Source organism: Micropterus salmoides, unplaced genomic scaffold (genome assembly GCF_014851395.1).
Source record: "Micropterus salmoides isolate LMB-PRFRI ecotype aquatic unplaced genomic scaffold, ASM1485139v1 Ms_hic_scaffold_753, whole genome shotgun sequence".
NCBI lineage: Eukaryota > Metazoa > Chordata > Actinopteri > Centrarchiformes > Centrarchidae > Micropterus > Micropterus salmoides.
Genome location: NW_024044519.1, coordinates 17082 through 31708, shown reverse-complemented (window position 1 = coordinate 31708; position 14627 = coordinate 17082). Strand labels below are relative to the sequence as shown.

General features: G+C 45.4%; 1 pseudogene; it reads left to right on the top strand.

Moving 5' to 3' along the window:
* Positions 1-1673: 1673 nt before the first annotated feature.
* On the top strand, positions 1674-13770 carry LOC119892962 (annotated as a pseudogene).
* The last annotated feature ends 857 nt before the right edge of the window (positions 13771-14627 follow it).

Sequence of the window (14627 nt, the reverse complement as noted above, 5' to 3'; positions counted from 1 at the left end):
ATTCACGACGAGAAATGAACGCAACGCAAGCGTAGACGGTTTAGTTTTATTGGTTTGTTTGTTGAGTTTAGTTTGAAGGTTGGTCACGTACCTCAAGCTGAGCTGAGGCTTGATCCCACGTCTCCAGATCTCCAGTCGGCGTCCTTCCCCACTGGACCATCTTCAGCGCTGGTGAAGATGAACATCCAGAGAGAGGAAGAAGATCAGACTGGGGGAGGAACCTGCAGAAACTTCACCTTCATCAGTCTGGGGAGGAAACGTTGGATGGATGGACTTTCTGGCATTTAGTTTTTTATCATCCTGTTGTTGAGCTGTCTGAGCTGTTGGTTTCATGATGTTCAGGTGAAACAAGCTGCTGCGGAGCTCTTCTCCCAAGTAGTGAAGAGGTCTAGAGACCTGGATTTGACCCAGGTGACCTGGGTTCTATTCCAACTTTGGGAAAAGGTGGTGTAACTGCTCTTTGTTTCTGTTCTTTTACGCAGTGTGAAGAAAAGATTTGAATCCACAACTTCTCTTTTACCAAACCTGATCTAAAGCAGCAGAGCTGCCTGAACTTTCTGAGCTCTCACAGAGAAAATCAGTACATTTGGACTTCAGAGAAGAACTCTCTAACAAGACAAGTGTCTGCAACAACAACAAGTGTTGTTGTTGCAGACACTAGAGGGAAGCAGTGTGACAGTTATAACCCTGACAGCAGCAGGACAGAACAGATAGAAGTACTGTCAGAAACTGTAGCACGAAAACTACAGGTTTAAAATGAGGGCTGAGTGTAAAAAACATCTTGGAACAACATCAAGATGATTCACAACATATAGAAATGTTCTGTAATTATATAAAATATTAAACACTTATTGACTCAGTCAGGACATGTGTCTGTGTGATTAACAGTTGAACATGTAGATACAGGTACAGGTTATCCTCTATATAAACTCCTGAAAAATGTACAGATAGATAAATAAATATATATAATTGTTTTTATTGTATAATATTACAATTCTAATTATACAAATAAAATTGTAATAGCAACTCCAGAAGCAAGATAACAAGAAAAGATTAAAATCAAACGGTCAAAATCCAAAATAAATCAATAAAGATTACCCATGATTCAGAGCAACATGGTGTGACTAAATAATAACAATAATAATAATAATAATAATAATGGTAATAATAATAATAATATCAGAACTACATTCTACAGTCCAAATATAAAATTGAACAAATTTTGGTTAAAGAAACTCAAACCCATGAAACACAATGAAAACAAGAAGCTGTTTATACAGTTTATCCTACATGTTCTGTTGGATAAAGGGTTCTGTTCTGCTGTAGTGATTATAGTGTAGAAAACCACACAGCAGCTTCAGCTGAGCTGTCAATCAGTAGCAGCAGCCTTATCTGTCCGCCGCAGGGGCTGATGGGAGGTCTGAGGACCCGTTAGAAACCACGCGGCCCTCGTCTGATCTCACAGCTCGTCCTTGTTTGGCCTCAGCTGCATCAGAGCGCCACTTCTCCCCAGGTTCACCAGAGGAAACACCACTGCACACAATGCTTTTCCTCCCAGCTGCTGCTCTGTGCTGTCTGTGTTCAGGTGAGTGTTTCCAGCCAATCAGGAGCCAGCAAACTCCACCTGGAACAAACACTGTCACACTGACCTTCATCTATCTGTCTGTGTCTCTACAGTGCTGGTTGCCATGGCAGCAGAGCTGATTCAGGACGATTTAACATGGACCAGAAGAGTCGATGAAACTGTTTCCTTCAGCTGTGAAACTGACCAGTGTTACACAGATTTTGTACACTGGTTCCAGAAGAAAGATACAGAAACATTCACAAAGATCCTGGAAATTAATAAGAAAAATTGTGCCGTGCATTCAGGTTACAATCATCCTCAGAAAGATGATTTCTCAGCTGTGAATAAACAGAAAGGCTGTGAGTTGCAGATCCAGAAAGTTAAACCCTCTCATTCAGCCACCTACTACTGCGCCTGTTGGTCTCCACAGTGAGAAATGATCCGTGCAGCCTGAACAAAAACCTGCAGATGTCAAACAGTGTTTGTGACAGGAAGAGAGCAGTAAACCACAGCCCAGGTTCACATATTTCACCTCCATCTCAGCCAGAGTCACAAACATACTGAGCTGAGGGATTTCTTTATTATTCTATTGATTTCTATTTGATCAGATATTCCAGCAGGTTTCTTGTTGTTCCACACAGTGAGGACAAACTAGCAGCACAGAAGCACAATGAGAAAACAAGGTAAAGAGAAAACAGCTTTCAGGACTGAAGCACTAAAGGCTACTACTAGTTGGAGGCTTTTAAGAGGTGACAGTTAGCCTACTCACCACTTTGAAATGTGTTTTATATTTTTTATTTGTCCTAGTCAGTTTCACACAGCCTGTCGCAGCAGTTAAAATAAATGGGTTTCATTTCTCTTATGTGAGGCTGAACATTATGAGCATATAGTTTGGTAGACCTGTTGGAATTCAGTTTAATGTGAATGTGTTTATTTTAGGTTAGCAGCTATCTTGTATGATAGAAACTGGCCATTGGATTAATGTCCACAAAGCAGTTTAGGCCCCCAGCTATTTTGTATGTTGCATGTGTGATGGTGTTTTTACATTTCTAGTGATGTCTCTGGTAAATGGTGGCACACTAGTCTATTACTGCAATCAAGATGGGACTGTACTACAACCTTTAACACCTTGACCCCTCCTTGGACATGCACACTGAATGCACAAGAGGATGCTGGACAAGCCCTCATGCACACCCTCCAAAGCATTATTTAGCATATACCATCAATAACCTATAACTGATCCGGTCAAAGCCTACAAGTAAGAAGCACTTAGTTACCTTTGGATGGACTCCAGGGTGCATGAGGCCTCCTCGGGATATTGCAAGCTGAAGTTGTAGTGACTTGCGAAGACAGCGGCAATCCCCTCACAAAGTTGGCATGTGGTCCCATGATCATGTGTCCTTCAGTTGAAAGCATTCAGGCTCTAGGCTTCATTCCCTCACCTGAGGAAGACATAAGGATTAAATTAAGATTCAACCTAATTTTTTCATTGTTGCAGTGTTTGCTAATAAATAGTTGTTTTGGTTGGGCCAGGCTAAAGTTATTGGGTAGGTTACAAGAGTATATAGAAGTGTATGAGCTGTTTTAGCAAAGGACAGGGTTTAACGTTACAGCTAACGTGGGGATGATTCCGTACCCCGCTAGCTTGTGCGCGTGATGACGGAGTAAAGTGATGTGAACAGAAAAGTTACTAAAAAAACATAGCATCAGCGCTGCAGGGCTGCAGGAAGTCTACCAGCATGTCCGGCAACCAGATGTACAGAAGGTGTGTTTTTTTTCTTTCCCTCGGTACATCACGGATGGAGATTCTCATGAGATGTGTGTCTCATGTTTGGGGATGGAGCACGCACGGGCAGCTCTCGAGGGGGCTGCCTGTGCCCGTTGCGAAGCCCTTTCCGTGCGGGTACTGAGGTACAGCATGGCTCTCTTTTCCGAGGATGGCCGGATGTGTTTTCCACGTGGCGCGGGCCCTGCGGCTGCTGAGGCGGCCCGGCGGTTTCACTCATGGGGTTCACAGCGTGATCTGTTGGAGGATTTTGGGACGGCTGAGGCTTTTTCCCGACCTTCATCCGCTGGCTCCGACGCTTCCTTTCCTCGTTTGGGAGCCCGTTCTCGGCTTCTCCCGCTCGCGGTTTGGATCCGGAGACGCTGCAGCAATCCGCCTCCGAGGAGGCGGACATGCTCAGCACAGTGGACGATGACTTCCGGGTGTCGGGGCGGCGTCATCTGGCGGCGCTCGACTATGACGTGCTGCTGGAGGTGGTGACTAGAGCCGTGGCTAAGCTCAACATCAACTGGCCACAGGAGGAGCAGACACCACAGGCTAGTGGTAAGTTTGATGAAAAGTTTCTTAAGCACCACGCGCCACCTCCACGCCGGTCTCTGCCATTCTTTCCTGATTTACATGATGAACTGAGTGATCATGGGGCAGACCCTTCTCTACATGGCTTTCCACACCCCGATCACTGAACTACAGTAATGTGATGGGGGTTAGGGACCGTGGTTATGGGAGGATGCCTCGGGTGGAGGATGCGCTTGCGAGCTATCTCTCCCCTCGACTTGCGTCCTCCCTGGAGAAGCCGGCGTTACCATCCAAACCATGTCGCACCACATCCATGCTCGTGGGGAAGGCGTACATGGCAGCAGGCCAGGCAGGTGCGAGCTTGCACACCATGGCGGTGCTTCAAGCCTACCAAGCCGACCTGCTACAGGAGATGGTTCAGAGGGGGGGTCCCTCTGGGGAAGATCTGGCGGAGCGTCGCAGAACCACGGAGCGTTAGATGCAGGGCAAAGCGTTCCGCCAGTACCTCCCTCGCCGGTCTGGACCCAAGGCAGCTGAGGCTGCCAGGCGTAGGTCCCTTCCCTCTACGAGCTCCTACGGAGAGGAGAGGAAGCAGAGTGTCGCTTCTCGGGGGCCCCCCCGAGGAGCTGGGGCAGCGAGACGGCGCTCTCACCCTCAGCCGTCTGAGAGACGCGATCTGAGGACCGTCATCCAGTCCCGACGGAGCTCAGGGAAGACCGGGGTAGGGTCTTTCTCCCCTCCCGCACCCCCCCCGGAGGCCGACCGAGGTCCCCTCCGCCGTGGCAACAGGTGATGTTATCCCGCCGTTTACACGTTCAGGACGCACCTGCCACCATCGAGTCCACGCCAGACAGCCTGCCCCGAGGGTCTGCAGTCGGGCGGTGTCCCGACTCACTCACCGTGGATCTTCGGCGGCTCTCCCCTGCCGTTCTGGGGTTTCAGGGGTCCACCAGAAGATCACACGAGACACCCCGAGGGGCTGGTTCCGTTGGCAGACTTTGCAGAGGCTTGGCGGAGCCTGACGAACATTTCTCCATGGGTCCTGCGCACTGCCATAGATGGGTATCGACTACAGTTCAAAACCCGCCCTCCAAATTCAACAGAAGAGAGCGGGTGGTTTGGACTGTGGTCCGCCCGGAGCAAGGTCCGGTGTTGGGACAGGAAGTTCGTGCTGGGAGGGTCTTGTCGCCGGCTGGTTATTTCGACAGACGCCTCCCTCACGGGCTGGGGCGCGGTCATGGACGGCCGCTTTGCATGGGGATCCTGGCAGGTGCGTCAATCCGAGTGGCATATCAACTGTCTCGAGATGTTGGCTATAAGGAGTTTCCTGCCCGATCTCCAAGGCCACCACGTCCTGGTTCGTTCCGAAGACAACAACACAGCGGTGGTGGCCTATCTGAATCACCAGGGCGGTCTGCGCTCGCGCCCTCTGGACAGACTGGTCAGATCCTCCTGTGGTCCCAGCAGAGGTTACTATCGCTCAGGGCGATGTATCTCCCGGGGACGCAGAATCAGGGAGCAGACCTGCTGTCGAGGCAGGGGCTGAGGCCCGGGGAACGGAGACTTCACCCCGAAGTGGTGGAGCTCTTGTGCAAAGAGTTAGACGTGGATCTGTTTGCGTCTCAAGAGACTACGCACTGCCCGCTATGGTTTTCTCTCATTCCTCCAGCCCCGTTGGGTCTGGACGCCATGGTACATTCATGGCCGAGGCTACGTCTGTACGCTTTTCCCCCAGTCGCTCTGCTCCCGGGGGTTCTGGAGCGGGTCCGCCAGGACAATGTTGGCCTACTGCTCGTAGCCCCCTTCTGGCCAACCCAGGTGTGGTTCTCGGACATCATGTTGCTCCTGGATGGCCCGCCATGGCGGGTCCCTCTGAGGAGAGACCTGCTGTCCCAGGCGCAGGGCCGGGTTCTTCACCCTTGCCCCGCCATATGGCGACTGTGGGTCTGGCCCCTGAGGGGGCACAGCACCTAGAGGCGGGTCTAACAGCCGGAGCAGTCGAGACCCTCCTGAGCTCCAGGGCCCCGTCCACACGGAGGATGTACGGCCTGAAGTGGAGTGTTTTCTCCACTTGGTGTAGGGAGCGGTCGGTGGACCCTGTTACCTGCCCGGTGGTTCAGGTACTTGAGTTCCTCCAGGACCGGTTCTCTGCTGGTCTTTCCCCTTCCACCCTCAAGGTGTACGTGGCAGCTATTTTGTCTTTCCACACCCCTCTGAGGGAGGGGTCCTTGGGGAAACTTCCCTTGGTTGTACGTTTCCTCCGTGGTGCCCGGAGGATGAGACCTGCGACTCGGTCCAAGGTTCCCACTTGGGATCTGGCAGTGGTTCTTGGGGCGTTGGCTGAGGCCCCTTCGAACCCCTGGAGTCAGCTGAGGCTGAGCACTTGACCCTCAAGATGGCCTTTCTCCTTGCTATCACCTCTCTGAGGAGGGTGGGGGATCTCCAAGCGCTTTCGGTTTCCCCGCAAAGCCTGGAGTTTGCCCCGGGGAATATTAGGGCTATCCTGCACCCTCGTTCAGGATACATCCCTAAAGTGCCTTCTTGTGCGGCAGGGTCCACAGTGCTGCAGGCATTTCATCCTCCACCTCATGTGACGGCGGAGGACGGGAGACTTCATCTGCTCTGCCCTGTCAGAGCACTGAGTATTTACACTCTGAGGTCCTCCCGTTGGAGGAAGGCTGACCAGCTGCTAGTGTGTTTTGGGTCTCCCAGGGCCGGGCTCCCTGCATCCAAACATACTATTAGCAACTGGATTGTTCAAACTATTTCCCTGGCCTATCAGGTGCGCGGTTTGCCTTCACCTGTGGCTGTGAGGGCTCTTTCTACCAGAGGCATGGCCTTTCCGGGGCCTCTTTGCAGGATGTTTGTTTAGCGGCTGGCTGGGCCACTCCGCACACATTCATTCGGTTTTACAGTCTTGACCTTCCTTCGGCACCTGGCACTCGTGCGCTCTCCTCTTAGTCGTGTCACTTTAATGCACACAGGGGCAGGCGGGGTTTTCGGCACGGTTTAGTGGGTATCTTGTTCCCATAGTGTCGTAACCGCCGCAGTTCGAGTTCCCTCGAAGGGGAACGTCTCGGGTTACGTATGTAACCCTGGTTCCCCGAGAAGGGGAACGAGACACTGCGTCGGCCCGCCGCACCTCTCTCCCCGCCTGAAGCGCCTGCTTCATAGTTTAAGCTAATGATGAGTGTGTACAGGTGTGCTTTATACTCCTCCGGTTATTCCGTCACACCTTACCGTTCTAGCAACAAGCCAATAGGATTGGAGTGATTTCATTCACGTTCAGACCTGCTACGCCTAGAGGCGTTCCCATAGTGTCGTAACCGACACAGTGTCTCGTTCCCCTTCTCGGGGAACCAGGGTTACATACGTAACCCGAGACGTTTCCCTTGGTCAGTTTTATTGATTGATAATGGCACTGAGAGTAGCACATAATTATGATAAAAACGGTGGCGTTCAGGCCCTGTGATGGACTGGCGACCTGTCCAGGGTGTACCCCGCCTTTCGCCCGATGCCAGCTGGGATTGGCTCCAGCACCCCCGCGACCCTGTACGCAGGATAAGCGGTTGATGATGGATGGATGGATGGATGGATGGATGGACGGCGGCTTTCACATTCCGGATGTACCCTGACTGCATTGCTCATGGCGAGGTTCCCAGCTGGAGAACGTGTTGCTGCTAAGTGCGCAAGATTAGACTACAGCGGACAACAGTTCTCCGGTCTATGTGTGAGGCGGCGGCTAATCCTCCCCAAACTCCAATTAAAAATCATGGAGTTTGAGTTGTTGAGTCAGGGGAAAATCAATCAACGTTGTGAAACGCTGTATACAACAAAATCGCTATGATTTATTTTGCTGCAGCAGAAACTTTCATTAAAAGATTTTTGAAAGCAGATTTTATTTTATTGTCGTGACTGTTAATTAGCACATGCCTAAAACAACCTCAAGTTTAATTTAAAAGCTGATAGCTAAAGAAAACGCATCGTGGAATTTTTGCGATTCATAATCCAAGTAGTTGATTATTTGTTTCAATAATCGAGAGATTAATCGACTATCAAAATAGTTGTTAGTTTCAGCCCTAGTGAGCTTTCACTCCAACTGATGGTCAGGGCAAAATGGGCAGTTAACATTAGAAAGGAGACGTTTACTAATCGGTCCAGGGATATAGCAGGCACTTTGGCCAGGCCACAGCCGATGCCTGCTCTCAGTTGTCTTTACAGGCGCCGGCTGTGGGCTCTTGCTGCCTATTGTTACTCTACACCTATGTTGTTTATTAGTGAAGTGTTCAGATTTGCAAACTGAAGTCCCTGTTAATGACAACAAACACACCTGCCGCAAATGTAACGGTAGCCAGATAGCTGTGCAGTGAGTAAACCTTACTCTCTGAGCCTTAAGAGACGCACTGGCTGACGTTCACCTCCCGAGGTTGTTGGTTCAAGTGAGGGCCGAGCAGAAACCTACAGCTCGCGTCCGGTTACACCAACACAGCCTCTTTTATGTGAACAGAACAGCTGATCAGAATTCATTCTGTCAAACTCTGAGTATGTTGAACCTGATGGAAGCACCTGCGAGGGTATGAAAAAAGCCATTATCAATAGAGCTCCGATACTACGATTCACCACGGCAACGGGTAAAGAGCAGTGCCTCCATTTTAATCCAGTGGTGCTAGAAATATGAATGAGCGCCAATACCAACCTGATCTCACAGAAATACGTGAGATGAACACGAATTTCTGTGAGATCAGGTTGGCCAATGCAGTGGACCATGACATTTAGGGGAGGAAGGAAGGTAACACTCTTTATTCAGCATAGCTCATTCATCATTTACCAGACTTGAATTTCCTTAATGAATGATAAAGTGCTGGTACTGTCCTATATTACATTAAATTTTTTAAGATGTTTATTCAGCTGTAACCTGACGGGACAAAGAGCAGGTGGCATAACTGAAGATGAAAATATGGATCAAACAGATAAGACAGTTTACTCATGGACCTGTGATTGTAAAGACACAGTCTCACTCAATAGGCTACAGCCTAAATGACTTTGCAGTGGAAGATGTGTCCAGCCTCAAACTGACTGTAAAGTTTTAGACGTCTATTTTAGGTTTCATAAAAAAAATCTTGCTCATTTTGTAGGTTACTTAATGAAATACTGTAAAAACACAGTCATTTTATAAGCAGTTAATATTCACAAACTCCTTTAAAACTCCATTTATTTGTTTCTGCTGCACCACAATCATCCTCACTCAGAAATGTTCACATCATCTCCAACATGATAACAAGGATAGAAATGTTCCAATCAGTGCGACTATTCACAACTTGACAGATTGTTCATTAATCAGTTACAGCTTCATATAGATCCGTTTGATTTAAACAGTGATTACTGCAGTAATGTAGCCCACTCTGAATGTTTCAGTGCAGCTGTTGTCAGCCTGACAGCTGCCTTAATGTCCACAGAGTCACACTGTTATAAAGGACAGTGCAGCCTCTCAATTTTATTGTGAGCTGAGGGTGAATCCAGAGTCAGAGAGAACCTTAAGAGTTTGCTGAAGTAAACCTCCTCCTCCCTCCACCTTCACAGCATTAGTTGCCAGAGTTACAGATCTATGGTTTGTCTGATCTCGGTCTCTGAAATAGAAAGATGTTTTGCTCATCTCAGGCTGAACATACTCAGAGTTTTCACTGATCCTGCTTTCTGAAACGGGGCCCACCTTCTGTGGATTCAGGCAGCCTCAGTTTCTTCTCTCTCTTCATGTGATCCCACACAGACTGGATGATGTTGAGATCAGGGCTCTGTGGGGGCCACACCATCATTTCTAGGACTCCTGGTTCTTCTTTAGGCTGAAAATAGTTCTTAATAACTCTCTCTGTTTGTTTGGGGTCGGTGTCATGCTGCAGAATAAATGTGGGTCCAATCAGATGCCTCCCTGATGGTGCTGCATGATGAATAGTTTTAGAACTTGAAATAGCCTCACTTAGTGGTTCATTCAGGCCACTACCTTACTGCCAATTGCTAATTAGCACAAAGTACAGCAGAGGCTGATGGGAATGACAAGTAAAGATATCTTTCTGGTTTCTGTTTGTAGTCCAAATCCAATCTACTTTGAGGTGGTTTTGGTTGAATGCAGGTAAACAGTCCGTGTGGAGAGCAAAAGAAGCGGAACTTATCGGCTATTGTCTGATAAAAACCTGCTTAAAAGCTAAATATTCGTCAGATGATAGCCGATGGATTCTGAGATTGCTAATCAAACTGTCTGTGAGGAAGTCATGGCCTGGATATCCTTTATCCTTTCTCCAGATATCAGCTGGCTATACCAGAAGCCATAAAACATTGACCGTTGCCCCCAGAAGATTAATTTCTTATCAGACAGTAACTGATGGGTTCTGAGATTGGAAAAGGAAAGCCCCCCCAAAAAACCCTTTAATGAGGAAAATTTAAGAAGAAATCTAAGATAGAGTAACAGAGGAGGATCCCTCTTCCAGGACAAGACATGCAATAAATGTTGTGTACAGAATCGACCGAAATAGTAAAATAACAATATGTAAAATTAGGATGACTATATCATAGATTGTAAACATAATGAAGAATATGAATCAGGGAGGACGTCGAGCAGCTTCAGGTGCCAACAAACAGACAAAAAGTCAGAATGTCATTAATTCTGCAGGTATTTGGTCATGAACCAGAGTACTGGACAACAGTTTGGCCTGCTGATGGCGCTAGATGAAAACTCAGAAACAACAAAGTGAATTAATGAATCCTCTGAGGACCAAGAATGTCTGAAAAACATGTCAATGCATCATTTGGTCCAGTTCCAGTCCATCTGGACTAAAGTAGAGGACCAGCAGAGATCAGCATACATTACATTGGAGAAACACATCATGCAGCTGAAATATGATCCTGGTTCATCATCTGGACTCGTTCACCTCAGCTGACACATTCAGCAGCTGACAGGTTTTTGTATTACTCTGTTTCACTGTGGGAGAATTCATCTTTGGCTCTGGAACTAAACTGTATGTAACAGGTAAGAATCAACATTTTCCTTCAGTTATTTTATTGAACAAGGTAAAATGTGTTTTTAATGAGTTTCTGCTGCTTCAGGCTTCAAATGTCAGTTTGTTCATAATTAGTGGAGAGTTCTTGCAGCCGTGCAGCTATTGTTACATAAAACGGTTCATAATTCCTGAAAAGATGTTTAATTCTCACTGCACAACTGAAGTTATTCTTTATTTCTGCACCGGATAAACAGATTCATATAGACAGAGTTTTATATATATATATATATAACATATGTTGTATAGGATAATGACTTAATCATTTGAAATGGTGAAATTAACCTCATAACATTCAAACAGATATTGAAAATGATATTACAATAAATATAATCTATGCATACTAATTTATATACATGAAATAGCATGGTATGTAATGGCACACTCAAACATTTGCATCTTAATATACTTTTAACATATATAAAATAATAATATATATTTATATAATTTTAAGATGCTTAACAATTAAAAAACAGAAAACATATTTGGGAAATATATGGTGGTAAAAATTATGTATCCGATACATAACATTTTAACAAGACGTTATTACATTATATTAAATAGTAGCCTGTCAACAGTGAATTTCCCATTATTTAATATCATAAAGTGTCTTTTTTCACATTTAACATATTAATCACATAAATTATTCATGTACCGATAAATTTTTGAGTAGGTAGAGTTATACTTTGTTATAGATAATCTAGTCATTGACATGACAATTGCATTTTATGTGATGGTAAATATGTAATTTGGTATAATAGGTATTTTAACTGTAACATTTTATAGTATTTATAGTATTTTTTTACACTACATATACCGATTATATGATATTGTATTGTAATGTACTCAGTATTGTTTTTTATTTGAGTCTTTAGCTAATATCTGAACATATGTTAATTGTGTTTTACATAAAAATTGTCTTTAAAATGAAGTTACTGATGCACCGATTTGTTGTTTTAGTGGGTAGAGTAAGTATACGATATTTAATATACAATAAGTTATAAATATTGTAATCAATGCAATTACAATTGATTTAATGTGAAAGTAAAATTTATTTATTGTAATATTTAACGTTTGTAAAAAAAAAAGTATTTTAATTTGAAAGGACGCATTTCATAATTATATTATATAAATCCAATATAGGAAGCGAAGTGCTAAATAAATAACTCTCTTTTCTTTCCTCATATAACATATTATTATAATAATTATACAAGAAATGATGCGTGTGTGTGATATGAAGGTGAATCCAGTCCATGTAGTGAACTGTGTGCTGTATTGATGAGGAGCTCAGTGATCAGAGTCCATGTAGTTTCCAGGATCAGACTGAATGCAGTGCTGGAAGCTGCTGTTGACTGTGTGAATGTGTGTCTGTGCTGCTTGTTGCTGCTGTCAAACTTCAGTTAACCCGGTAGTGAAGCCCGTGGTGAGCGTGTACCCAGCAGCATCCAGAGCCCACCATGAGGGGAAGAGCTCCCTGCTGTGTGTGGCCTCAGGCATGTTTCCTCCTGTGGTCCGCTTCTCCTGGAAAAGACGAAAGGTGAACGAGTCTCTGGAGGAGCAGGCACCTGCTGAGGAGGAGCAGCTGGAGCTCAGAGAGTCGGGACGCACCGCCGCCATCAGAGTGATTGATCGGGACGCTCTCTCCACATATAAATACCGCTGCTACGTCCAGCACGAGGGGGGGGAAGTGAAGGCCCAAACAGAACAAGGTAATGAAGGCTTGGTGACTGTGTTCAGCAGAGATTCAGCTTCATGTGGAGACGCTGTCAAAGAGAGCAGAGGAGCAGAGGACTGACATTTCTTTCTGACTCCTTTTCTGTTTCAGAGAGAGAGCCAGCAGACCTGGCAGCTCTGCAGCAAGCTGACTGTAAGATCACCTGCTGCCTCTCTGCATAGACCGCTCCAATATTTTGTTGCATTTTGGGCTGCATGTAAAAATAAACTAGTCATAAAAACCTGTGACTTTTTGAATATGGACTTTCCATGTGATCCTTGAGGGACTTTAATTGTCATAAATTGTAGTTAGTCCTGAATTACAAAGTTAATTGCAGCTCTTAAACTGTAAGCGGAAATCTAATTCAGCTTAGGGCCCCTATGAAGCTTAATTGGGCCCCGACTCATATTATATATATTTAGGGCCTTTGAGCTTTTATCCAAACTGTGGCTGACCTATCTTCACGTAAAGCTGGTTGTCCTATCTGGAAAAGTTGTCCTGATGAAAATCTTAAAATATTGTGATGAAATCTACACAGTTGAACAGACTGAGACACTGTGGAGAGAAGAATGACCTGAATCCATCTGTCTGTCTGTCTGTCTGTCTGTCAGTGTCCTTCCAGTCTCAGTGCAGGGTGAAGCTGCTCTGGCTGCTGTACACAGTGCTGATAGTGAAGAGTCTGGTGTACTGCTGTGGACTCCCTCTGCTGTGAATCCTCAGAAACAAGGGACCGTCCACCGGCTGCACACATGCTGACTGACTGTTTTCTGCTCGCCTTTTCTCACCATCAAATCTCATAAATTTATCTCATTGGTCACTTTTATCAGCAGTCGGAAATGTAAGATACAATGTGCACAGGTTAGATAGAGTCATCCTGAAAATATAAACACATCTATACTATACTGTATTCTGATGCTCTTGTTTATTTACAGTTGTAATTGTGACTTGTACAATAATAGAAAATGAAGCTGAATCATTAGCTGTCTGCTAGATGTTATTGTTTAGAGTATTTTTCTGTTCTTGTCTCTCTTTTTAATACATTGTGCAGAGTATGGCAGGTTTGTCAAATTCTTTCAGTGTAACTTTCTCAATAAACAGTTTTTTTCATTTCAGTTTGACTTCAAAGCAAATAATCAGAACCAGAATCAACCTCATTGGCCCTGTATAAGTAATTTCACTCTAGTTGTAAGTAGCTCTCAATATACTTTCACACAGCACCGAGAACAAATGTAGAGGGAAATATGAATTTAAGCATACAGCTAAGCAAGGTCAACAAAGCTAAACAATGATGAGCAAACAAACATGTAGCTGTTATGTACAAGTCAGCAGGTGTGGGTGTGCCACCAGGTTCAGTGCTGACTCCCTTTTTTATTTGTGTCAGTGTGGATGTAAAACTCTACGCTGATGACACCTGTTGTTATCTTCTGTGAAGCTACAGCTGCTATAAAATGATCCCACAGCGAATCCATTAGTCGGGCTGAAGTCTGAATGTTGGCAACATGATGGCTGTGTTTATTTCTTATAAACCAATAAAATACACCTTAACTCTTACAGCTTTATCAGGGTCAAATGGATTTGTATAGTTACTTATTATACGTAAACTAAGATTTATCTTCATTTTACACATTTAAAGACAGAGTCAAAAAAGATTAATAAGACAGATCAAAGCTGAGACAGTCAGTACTGAGCGCTGATATCAACCTAAACTTCCTGGAATGATTCTTTAACCAGAGTCAATGTTTGTAACTGTCATTGTGGAAAAAGTGCAAGTAGCAGTGAGGAGGCTGCAGAGCAGAAACCAGCACAGCCTGTTTGCAGTAAGAAAGGAAGTGCTGATTGGCTGTCAACAGTTTTTTGAGTCCTAATAACCACTGAGAACAGACACATGCTGCTGTACACACTCATCAACTCCTCTCCCTCTCTGTAGCTGTTTGTCTTTTCTCTTGTTGTCTGGAAGCCTTTTTTTCCACTGAGCCCTCCACCCACACAGAGTTGAAC